This window comes from Gopherus flavomarginatus, chromosome 3 (assembly GCF_025201925.1).
Source record: "Gopherus flavomarginatus isolate rGopFla2 chromosome 3, rGopFla2.mat.asm, whole genome shotgun sequence".
NCBI classification, from domain to species: Eukaryota; Metazoa; Chordata; order Testudines; family Testudinidae; genus Gopherus; species Gopherus flavomarginatus.
The window spans coordinates 10,527,364-10,538,621 of record NC_066619.1 but is presented as its reverse complement, the minus strand read 5'-3'; the positions used below and the strand labels follow the sequence as shown (position 1 = coordinate 10,538,621).

General features: G+C 46.4%; 1 non-coding gene across 1 annotated transcript; it reads left to right on the top strand.

The window, feature by feature from the left end:
• Nucleotides 1-5,613: 5,613 nt before the first annotated feature.
• TRNAP-UGG (transfer RNA proline (anticodon UGG)) lies at nt 5,614-5,685 on the top strand. Its single transcript has one exon. It is a non-coding gene; the product is annotated as a tRNA-Pro (tRNA).
• Nucleotides 5,686-11,258: the final 5,573 nt, after the last annotated feature.

The following is an 11,258-nucleotide window of genomic DNA, read 5'->3' as shown; positions in this document are numbered from 1 at the left end:
GCATGGTACTCATTGTGCACATATGTAAGTGAGGACAAAGCCATGAAGAGTTAGGCATATGGGTCTAATATTCAACTTAAAAACTGAAAGTGAGGCACACATAAAATACCCATTTTAGGCATGAAGGGTGTGTGTGATGTGGCATATGGGCTCCAAACTGGCTAGTGGTGGGGAGGGGAGCTGAAAGGAGAAGTCTTAGTTCAGTTCAGGACTGACCATGAAGGAGAGAAGAGCTTTACCTCTCCCTTGGTGAGAGAAGGCTGGTTATAGCCAAAGTCTGAGACAGCTTGCTTCTTGGACAACCTGCCCAGTGGATGGGACCAGGGAGCCTGACCAAATGTCTGGCTGCATGAAGATTTCAATCCATGATCAAGTCCCCAGTGAAGTGATTAGACAGCAGAGTGGAGTGCAGGACGTCGTTGTTGAAAGCAGGTACAATAAAATGCGATGGGCCAGGCATATAGCTAGGCTCACTGACAATTGATGAACTACAGCTGTCACCAAGTGGTACCCATGGGAACTGAAATGATCACTCAACCAGCTTCCAGAGATGGGAAGAGTATATTGCAAAAAGGCATGGTTACACATCGAGAAGGATAGAAGACATGTTGTGAATGGCGCAATCTATATGAAGCCTGAAGGACTGATCGATCAAGGTGAATATTTCAAAATGGGTGGAGCTCAAGCATGCCGTAGCCGGAGGGCTAAAGTACCACTGCACTGGGCTGCATAATAGCTGTTGAAATGGACCACTGGAGACTCCACAATAACATGAGAAATGCCTGGTTGGTCCATAAGGGGGGCACCATGGAGGCAGGCTCCATCACAGTCACAATGGACTCTTCAAAAGAGCTCCGGGACAGATTAAATACTCAGCATCTACAGTTTTAGCCAGATTTTTCAAAATAGCTCATCGCCTAACCTGCTAAGCTATCTTGAATGGCTTATTTGGGCACCTCATTGGGCATTGAGCTCTTCTGAAAATCTGGCCCTGATTGTGGGTGCACAGCCCTTCTGAAAATTCAGGCCTAAATCATAGATTTAAAGCCAAGATTTTTAAAAAATGGAGACCTAAAGTTAGGCTCTGAAGGCCCACATATAGGCACCTAAATAAGTGGCCTTTAAAAAAATTTTGAGCATGCAGCAACTTCTATTAAACAAATCAGAGGTGAGTCAGCAAAGAATCAGGTTCAAGTATGAGAAATTCAGCACTTAAGAAAATCTTCAAATTCTGTCTCTAAATTTTAACATCATACTTTTTCCTGCCCTGCATGTTTGCTCACCAAGAACAGGTATTCAAGTAGAGATGCGGTTAATGCACACAGCGCTGCATGTTGTGAACCCAGCTATCTGTATGCACATACGAGTTTTGATGTTGCTATTACATTTAGCCCTGGATACATGTCTACTTGTGTCTCTCCATTTGTCTGTCTCCTTTCTCACATCACTGGAGCACTGTCATGGATGGTAGAAACTGTTCAGGAAGGACAGGTGGGGGAGAAAAGGTGGACAAGTTGCACTGTATGTAAGGGAGCAGTATGATTGCTCAGAGCTCCAGTATGAAACTGGAGAAAAGACTCTTGAGAGTCTCTGAGTTAAGTTTAGAGGCGAGAGCAGCAACAGTGATGTCGCAGTGGGTGTCTGCTATAGACTACCAGACCAGGAGGATGAGGTAGACAAGACTTTCTTGAGACAACTAACAGAAGTTGCCTGGTTCTCATGGGGGATTTCAATCACCCTGACATCTGCTGGGAGAGCAATACAGCAGTGCATAGACAATCCAGGAAGTTTTTGGAGACTGTTGGGGACAACTTCCTGGTGCAAGTGCTGGAGGAACCAACTAGGGGCTGTGGTTCTCTTGACCTGCTGCTCACAAACAGGGAAGAATTGGTAGAGGAAGTAAAAGTGTGTGGCAACCTGGGCAGCAGTGACCATGAGATGGTTGAGTTCAGGATCCTGACAAAAGGAAGAAAGGACAGCAGCAGAATACGGACCCTGGACTTCAGAAAAGCAGACTTTGACTCCCTCAGAGAACTGATGGGCAGAATCCTCTTGGAGGCTAATATGAGGGGGAAAGGAGTCCAGGAGAGCTGGCTGTATTTTAAAGAAGCCTTGTTGAGGGCACAGGAACAAACCATCCCGATGTGCAGAAAGAATAGTAAATATGGCAGGTGACCAGCTTGGCTTAACAGAGAAATCTTCAGTGAGTTAAACACAAAAAGGAAGCTTAACAGAAGTGGAAACTTGGACAGATGACTAGGGAAGAGTATAAAAATATTGCTTGAGCATGCAGGGGTGTAATCAGGAAGACCAAAGAACAATTGGAGTTTCAGCTAGCAAGGGATGTGAGGGGTAACAAGAAGGATTTCTACAAGTATGTTAGCACAAGACGAAGGTCCGTGAAAGTGTGGGATCCTTAATGAATGGGGGAGGCAACCTAGTGACAGATGATGTGGAAAAAGCTGAAGTACCAATGCTTTTCTTGTCTCAGTCTTCACAGACAAGGTCAGCTCCCAGGCTGGTGCACTGGGCAGCACAGTATGGTGAGTAGGTGAGCAGCCCTCAGTGGTGGCAGAACAGGTTAAGGGCTATTTAGAAAAGTTAGACATACACAAGTCCATGGGGCCAGATGCAAATCATCTGAGGGTGCTGAGGGAGTTGGCTGATGTGATTGTAGAGCCATTGACCATTATCTTTGAAAACTTGTGCTGATCAGGGGAGGTCCTGGATGATTGGAAAAAGGTAGTTCCCATCTTTAAAAAAGGGAAAAAAGAGAACCTGGGGAACTACAGGCCAGTTAGTCTCACCTCCAATCTACAGAAAAATCATGGAGCAGGTCCTCAAGGAATCCATTCTGAAGCACTTGGAGGAGAGGAAAGTGATCAGGAACAGTCAACATGGATTCACCAAGGGCAAGTCATGCCTGACTAACCTAATTGCCTTTTATGATGAGATAACTAGCTTTCTGGACATGGGGAAAGTGGTGGATGTGATATACCTTGATTTTAGCAAAGCTTTTGATATAATCTCCCACAGTATTCTTGCCAGCAAGTTAAAGAAGTATGGATTGGATGAATGGACTATAAGGTGTATAGAAAGCTGGCTATATCGTTGGGTTGATCAACGGCTCGATGTTTAGTTGGCAGCCAGTATCAAGCGGAGTGCCCCAGCGGAGAGCCAGTTTTGTTCAACATCTTCATTAATGATCTGGATGACACTAAGCTAGGGTGAAGAGGTAGGTCTGCTGGAGGGCAGGGATAGGGTCCAGAGTGACCTAGACAAATTGGAGGATTGGGACAAAAGAAATCTGATGAGGTTCAACAAGGACAAGTGCAGAGTCCTGCACTTAGGATGGAAGAATCCCATAAATTGCTACAGGCTGGGAACCGACTGGCTAAGCAGCAGTTCTGCGGAAAAGGACCTGGGGATTTCAGTGGATGCAAAGCTAGATATGAGTCAATAGTGTGCCCTTTTTCCCAAGAAGGCTAACAACATATTGGGCTGCATTAGTAGGAGCATTGCCAGCAGATTGAGGGAAGTCATTATTCCTCTCTAGTCGACATAGGTGAGGCCACATCTGGAGTATTGCATCCAGTTTTGAGCCCCCCCACTACAGAAAGGATGTGGACAAATTGGAGAGAGTCTAGTGGAAGGCAACAAAAATGATTAGGGTGCTGGGACACATGACTTAGGAGGAGAGGCTGAGGGAACTGGGCTTGTTTAGTCTGCAGAAGAGAAGAATTAGGGGGTATTTGATAGCAGCCTTCAACTACCTGAAGGGGGGTTCCAAAGAGGATGGAGCCAAGCTGTTCTCAGTGGTGGCAGATGGCCGAACAAGAAACAGTGGTCTCAAGTTGCAGTGGGAGAGGTCTAGGTTGGATATTGGGAAACACTATTTCACTAGGAGGGTGGTGAAGCACTGGAATGGGTTAACTAGGGAGGTGGTGGAATCTCCATCCTTGGAGGTTTTTAAAGCCTGGCTAGACAAATCCCTGTCTGGGATGATTTAGTTGGTGTTGGTCCTGCTTTGAGCAGGGGGTTGGACTAGATACCTCCTGAGGTCCCTTCCAACCTCAATCTTCTATGATCCTTCTTGAACTATTTTTTCCCTTTCACTTTCCATTGCTCACTTTTGGTTCTCCATGTCTTTATCTCTCCTGGCTGCTTCTTTGTCCATTTTTCTGGCTGAGTACCCCCCCGCCCCCCAAATTTACCTTTCATTCCTCTGTGGATCAGGCAGAGTGGCTTTTTTTGTCCATTGCCTCAGAAATATCAAGGGATCAGCTAGCTGCAGTAATATTTCATTAAAATATGGTGACAATAATTGTCCTCACAGGGCCAATATTTTTGCTGACTGACAACCTGTAACAATAAACAGCAGTGATGGGACACAGCAGATCTGTAGACAGAACATACACAAATACGAGAGCTGGCAGCTAAATTGCAAACACAGGCTCCTATAGGTGTTAGTAATATTCAGCAATTATCCTCTTTATCTCACACTAAAGTGGCAGGTGTACAGTAATAGCAACTAGAAATGAAAAACAACCTATAGTGATCCATCTTTCCAGCAAATGCAAAGTTGTTTCCTACACTATATTGAGCAGTGCTTTGTTCAGTTCATTTTTATATTAAATGGTAGGTTTTCCTTTGTATGGGTGCCTTACATCGAACCCATCTCACCATTAGATTGATAATTTTTGTTTTCTGGTATTCGTGTTAAATTAGAACTGATTGAAATATTTTATTTGAAACTTTTCCTTTGGAAAAATAACCTTATTTCGAAGCTGGAAATTTTCACAAAATCTTCCTTTAAAAAAAATAATCAGATTTCCACAAAATTTGAATTTTAAAACATTTTTCAAATAAAATTTTTGAACATTGGTTTCTGTTTATCCCCATTTTCCTTTACCCCTCTTCTGTTCTGTCCCTCTGTCCTCTTTTACCATGGAACACAACAGATGACCTTGGAAAGCTGAAGATAGGTGCGGTCCTTTTCAATTTTAGGCCTACAGCGGCCTGTTGTTTCTCCCCGACTTCCAAAGCGTGCCGAGCCCCTCCCTGGCAAGGGAGGCTTGTTGGTCTAGAGATAGGTTTCTCGCGTAGGGTGCAAGAAATCCCAGACAAGCCCTTGCCATGGTTTCTTTGCTGCTCTACTGTAAATTCGGGGGAGTGGGCTGGGGGCTAGTCTTTCCCTGGGGGTGATTTTCCTGCTGTTCTTTCTATTTGGTTCACGCGATGGCACGGGTCCACTCACCCCTGCTCCTTCCCTGGACTGCTTCCTAAAACTCCTGGCTTCCCTCCTAGCTCCGGGTGGACCAGCTCCAAATCCTCCCAGGGAGTGAGTGCCCTTTCCCAGCAGCAGCAGCAACCTCTCTCTGTTGCCAGCTCCCTGGCTTTAGAGGCCCTGCCTGTTCTGGCCCAGCTGAGTCCGCTTGCACTCCATCTCTGCCCCTTGGCTCTTCCTCCAGGTGCAGCCGGGGGTGTTGATAGGCCTAGCTGGCCACCTGAATGCCTTCCAGCCCTGGTGGGGGAAGTGAAACCTCAGCAGCACAGTGAGCATTTTGTTTGGTTCCCTCTGAGGCACAAGGGCATGTCTCAAGCCTGGGCTGTGGCTTGTTGGTCTAGGAGTATGATTCTTGCTTTGGGAGCAAGAGGTCCTGGGTTCAAATCCCAGACAAGCCCTTGCAGAAGGTCTCTTTGATGTTGCAATTTACCTGGCCTGTGTTTTGCTCCAACTGTCTGTCGAGTGACAGCTGCCTTAGAGTCTGAAGGGAGTGCTGGTTTGCCCTGGTTGCGGGCAGAGCCTAGGAGCTAGTGCTGCAGAAGGCAAGCTGGAGTGGCCGCCTCCATCAGTGTGGGGATGGCCATTTTGAGCACGTGGTGCATGGGCAACTGGGGGCATGGTCCAGGGCCAGGGGAGGCTGGGCAGCAATTTCAGCCACTGGCAGGAGAAATGGCTTGAGGTCAGGGCACAGGGAGACAGCCACATCCTCCACCATTGGACCCAATGGGTTGACCTGGTGGCCCAAATTCTTTCCTCACGCCATGTCTCTGCAAATGACACCCACTGGGGCTTCATGCACCCCAGCGCAAGCTATGCAGGGGGGCTTAACACTCCAGCTCTACACCACACTGGGGAGGCTTTCGTGTGGGAACCCCAACGAAGGGGAGACGCTTACATGTGGGCCTAAGCAGGAGGACGAGCTTGACAGCTCCCTGCAGACCAGACCTCCACTGGGCACAGGCACACGCTCCCACCCTGAAGACAAGAACCCAGCGCACGCCTCGGACACAAAAGTGCACAAAGAGCTAGGGGCACCCGCACCCTATCCGGATAGCTCTCAGGGGCAGGACCCCGACTCGACAAAGGAGCACCCCGCTCAGACGGAAAGGAAGACTTTCTGGATCTTTTCTTCTACCCACTCTTCTCCTGACTGGCGTGGGCTCAACCTATCCCTCCCTGGGAGGCAAAGACACAGACACTCGATTCTACCTACCGACGACCAACAGCACACACACACAGAGACTGTTGCCTAGGGCATCGTGGTACTGGAGGAGCACCAGTTAGAACTGGTGAAAATTTACAGGAAGGTTGGGTTTTGGCCTAACCTTCTGAGGCCATACAACAGGCCCCACACCAAAAGGTGGCTTGTTGGTCTAGGAGTATGAGTCTTGCTTTGGGTGTGAGAGGTCCTAGGTTCGAAGCCCTCCCTGAGGGCATGTTTGCTGCCCTCACTTTGTGCTGTCAGGCTCCTTTATGGCCAGGTTTTGGAAACTCCTGTGAAAGGTTGCTTTCCTTAGAGTTCCAAAAGGGTTAGCTGGACAGGAGCGTGAGTCTGTTTTGGGGCGCAAGAGATCACGGGTTTCAATTTCATCCGAACCCTTGCCAAACCTGTGTTTGCAGCTGACCGTTGTGGGGTTGGTTGGTTGGTTATGTTTGTTTTTTTCCCCCCTGTTGCTCCCCAACATCCCTTAGAGTGAGGTTTGCGTTAGGATCTGAATTTGGTTCCTTGATCCGGCTGAACAGTTCTCACTTCTGGCGTGAGAGAGCGAGGAGGAGACCTTGGAAAGGTGAAGTCAGGCACACAGAGTGCTTTTTCATTTTAGGGCTAACTCTGCCTGTTCTTGTGGAGCTTGGTTTGGTTTGGTTGTAAAAATGATAAAAAATGATGTTCGTTATGGCTCTTCTCCAAAGAAACGGTTTGTTGACTCTTGCGAGTCCCAGTGTGGCTTCAGGTGTGAGAGGCCCCGGGGTCAACTCCCGGACAAGCCTTTGCCAAAGGGTCTGTTTGCCACTGTCCCTTTCTTTTTTCCCCCAACTTTTGCCTGCGTTTTTCTCCCCAGTCCTGTGGCGTAAGAGTGGCATTAGGGTGTAAAAGTGGTTTGTTGCCTTAGGGTAGATTACCTCTTGACGTCCCTTCCAGTCCTACGATTCTATGATTTCCAGGGTCTGTTTCCTACTTTTTCATTTTTCTTTCTTTACTATTTTCCTTTCTGCCAATTCAAAAGTTGAAGAAGTTTTGAAAAGTGAAAGTAGCCAATAAAAAAGTGAAGAAAAAGGAGGGAGGGAAAGGTGGAGGAAAAAAACCCATTTGGGATATCCTTCATTCTAGTGCATTTAGGAGGGAAAAGAGGGAAAGGATTTTTTTTTAAATGCTTAATGCATTTAAAAAAAAATCATCCCATTGCGGAACAAAACTGACTTTGAAATATTTTGCAAAACTGCTTTTCTCTTTTTTGACAAGCTCTAAATTATCCTGTGATTAATTTCATCCCATTTATTGCAAATGACAAATGCTGGTGATGTAATGATTGAAAACCCAGGGACCTAATCCTACCTTCCTGCATGGGTGTGATTTATCTAAGAATTGTGTGTCTGCAACAACTGTATTTTTTTACATCATTATTCGTAGTCTGGTTTAATTTAATCAGTTTCTCTCTTTTTGGACATTAGTTATGTCCTCTATGCAGGACTAACTTCATTACGTAGGGGGTGCTGTTATATACACATGTAATAACACAACCTGGCTTCCATGGGCTCCATCTGTTCACAGAGAATGTTCTGATTTTGATACAGATCGTCACTCTACCCTGTCTGCATAGCTCCTTCCCCGCTAAAACATCTCATAAATAAATCAGTGGTGATTTCTTAGCTTTTCAGGTCTGAACCAAGTTTTTAGGCTCTGTAAGAACCACAATATGAGTTTTCAGAGATACAGCTTAAATTAATTTGATCTTATTAAGCAGCATAGCAGGCCAGATCTTTGGGTGGTATACATTGAAATCGCCCCATTGAAGTCAACCACTTACATCAGCTGAGAATGACCTGGACCTCTGTTTTTAAGCCCCCACTGGCCTCTGGGAGCCACATAAAATGTGGCATTTGATTACATGTATATATGTGCCATTGTGAACATTCAAAACATATGGGGAAAAGGTCAGGGATTCTTTGTTGCTAAGTGTGTTTCTATGACAACTGCAATGTGTATGTTATCAGTGAGCAATCATTTGTTCCAGTAGCAGGATCATTAAAGGAGTGGTCTCTCTCCAAGAACGATGGAAGCACTTGTTTATGGGTTATTTATTTATTTATTTATAAATTAAGGTTTGGCAGGTAGCAATCCCTGTCTCTCAAAAATGACATAGAAGCATCAATGTTCCATTATCAATCTGAGTATTAAAGCAGTACTGAGCATCAGTCAGCCTATATTGTATGGGGAGTATGCGAGAGGCTGCAATGGGAGAGGCAATGTGTTTTGTTTATTGGAGGAGAGGACTGGATACTTTGACCCTGCTCCTGCAATGAATGAGTTGGTGTGAGTTGACCCCTGAGCTCATGCAGATCCTCAATGAAATCAGTGGGTCTCTGAGCAAGGGGTCTGCTCGTGTGTAACCCACTGAAGGATTGGGGCCTTTCTCCAGGACTGGGAATAGAGCCAATGTTGGCCAAGTCCATTAACCTCCTGTTGCCTCTCTTCAGCTATCTCTGAAATGGGGATAACAATGCTTACATGCGTGTATAAAATATTCTTGAGATCCTCATTTGAAAGATGCTGTAAGTGCAAAGTAAAATTACTACAGCAAATTACCCTTCTCTTCACACTCTGACATAATGGGGCAGATAATCATACTGATGTTAGTTGTTATAGCTCCATTGACTTCACTGGAGTTATGACAATTTACACCCACTGAATATCTACCCGCAAGGTATACAAATCTCAGCGCAAAGATCTTAACTTTTACAGCAGCACATTTGCTCAATCTTTCCATTTACCCCATTTAACTTTTCAAAAACGTTTTTAATGGGAAAAGGAAACTGGGAAGGAAGAGATACAGGCTGTCTGTACATTGCCAACTGCTTTAATGGCAAAGCATCTGTGTATAGCGAAACATATCTGATTAATATTTCAGATCTATTATGTGTATATAGAAAAGGTGATCACATCTCACCTATGTCATTTAGCTTATCATTCAGAGGAATTTTTTGTTGTATGGGTGCCAATTGGCCTTCCCTTGCAGGGCACTTTTTGCCAACGTGAAAACGCCTCGCTGACTTTCCATATGATCTCTCGTTGACATCTAGCTCTTTCCACTGGCTGTCGCTCTTGAAAGGAATTTGTCTCCACATGCACTGATGTGATTGAAAAAGGAAGACTTTTATTTTTTTGATAAAAAGCCAGTCCCCAGAGAAGGATGTGTATGCTGGGACTTACTTAACCTCTGTGAATTGATATCTTCTCTTTGAAATTTGTTGGAAATTAAAATGTCTATGGCACAAAATGACTCTCCCTTTAAAAGGGAATGGGCTCCAGTGCACCTGTGACTGACTGCCCAGCTGAGCTTAAGGGACAGCACCTGAGCCTTCAAAAGGGGAAACCAGGAGCAGAAGCTGTGATAGAGTGAAGCTGCAGGAGCCTTTTAATTCTTTGTGGTGCCACTGTACTGCAGCTTCCTCTCTGATGTCTTGCTGCTGATTCTTCCTTTATAAGGCCCAGGTGCCTTCCTTTAAGCCCAGTTGGACAGCAGGTAATTAGTCCAGGTGCACTGGACCCCACTCATTCATAAAGGGCCTGTCATCCTGTGACAGCCTTCCAGTATAGGTGGTTTTAGCAAGTTTGCTTTAGACCAGGGGTGGGCAAACTTTTTGGCCTGAGGGCCACATCAGGGTTCCAAAACTGTATGGAGGGCCAGGTAGGGAAGGCTGTGCCTCCTCAAACAGCCTGGCCCCAGCTCCCTATCCGCCCCCTCCCATTTCATGCCCCCTGTCTGCCCCCTCTGAACCATCAACTAATCTAATCCCCCCTGCTCCTTGTTTCCTGACCATCTCCTCCTGAGACCCCCTGCCCCTAACCACCCCCCACCCCGGGACCCCACTCCCTATCTAATCACCACTGCTCCCTGTCCGCCCTGCCACCTTTCCACATCCCCACCCCTGACAGGCCCCCCAGGACTCCCATGCCTATCCAACTGCCCCCTGTTCCCTATCCCCTGACATCCTCCTGGGGCCTCCTGCCCCTTATCCAACCCCCCTGCTCCCTATCCCCTTACCATGCCGCTCACAGCAGCAGGACTGGCAGCCATGCCACCCGGCTGGAGCCAGCCACACTGATGCACTGTTTGGCAGGAGCTCTCAGCCCCGCCGCACAGAGAGCTGGCAGCATGGTGAGCTGAGGCTGTGGGGTAGGAGGGACAGCAGAGATGAGGATGGAGGCTAACCTCCCCGGCTGGGAGCTCAAGGGCCAGGCAGGATGGTCCCACGGGCCAGATGTGGCCCACGGGCCATAGTTTGCTCACCTCTGCTTTAGACAACCTACTGTTTGTGTGCAAACCCATTACTCTTAACAAGCAAAATTTAAGGGTGACAGATGTAAAACACTGTGCACAAGGAGCAGCAGGAAACATAGAACTACAGTCATCCCAGAAATGTCTGCTCAGTGAGTTGTAGACTACTTCCCACAGCAGACAGAACGGTTATTGTGTTGGAATTGCTTTGTCTGGAGCAGCAGCAGTAAGCTAGTTTTGTTTAATGGCAAAGTAGAAGTCATGATAAAGCCAGACTCCAGTGTGAGAGTATAGAGTGCCAAACAATAGTGTGAGGTTGACTAACAGCATGTTTATTTAGCCTTTGATTTAAAAAAAAAAATCTGCCCCTTGTGCATGGATTTTTCTGAAGCTTATTTTTGTTGTGAAAGGAGAAAAAGCAGAGAAATCCAACAGTCCTGACTGCTAGAATGCTTTTATTCTGCTTTTATGTT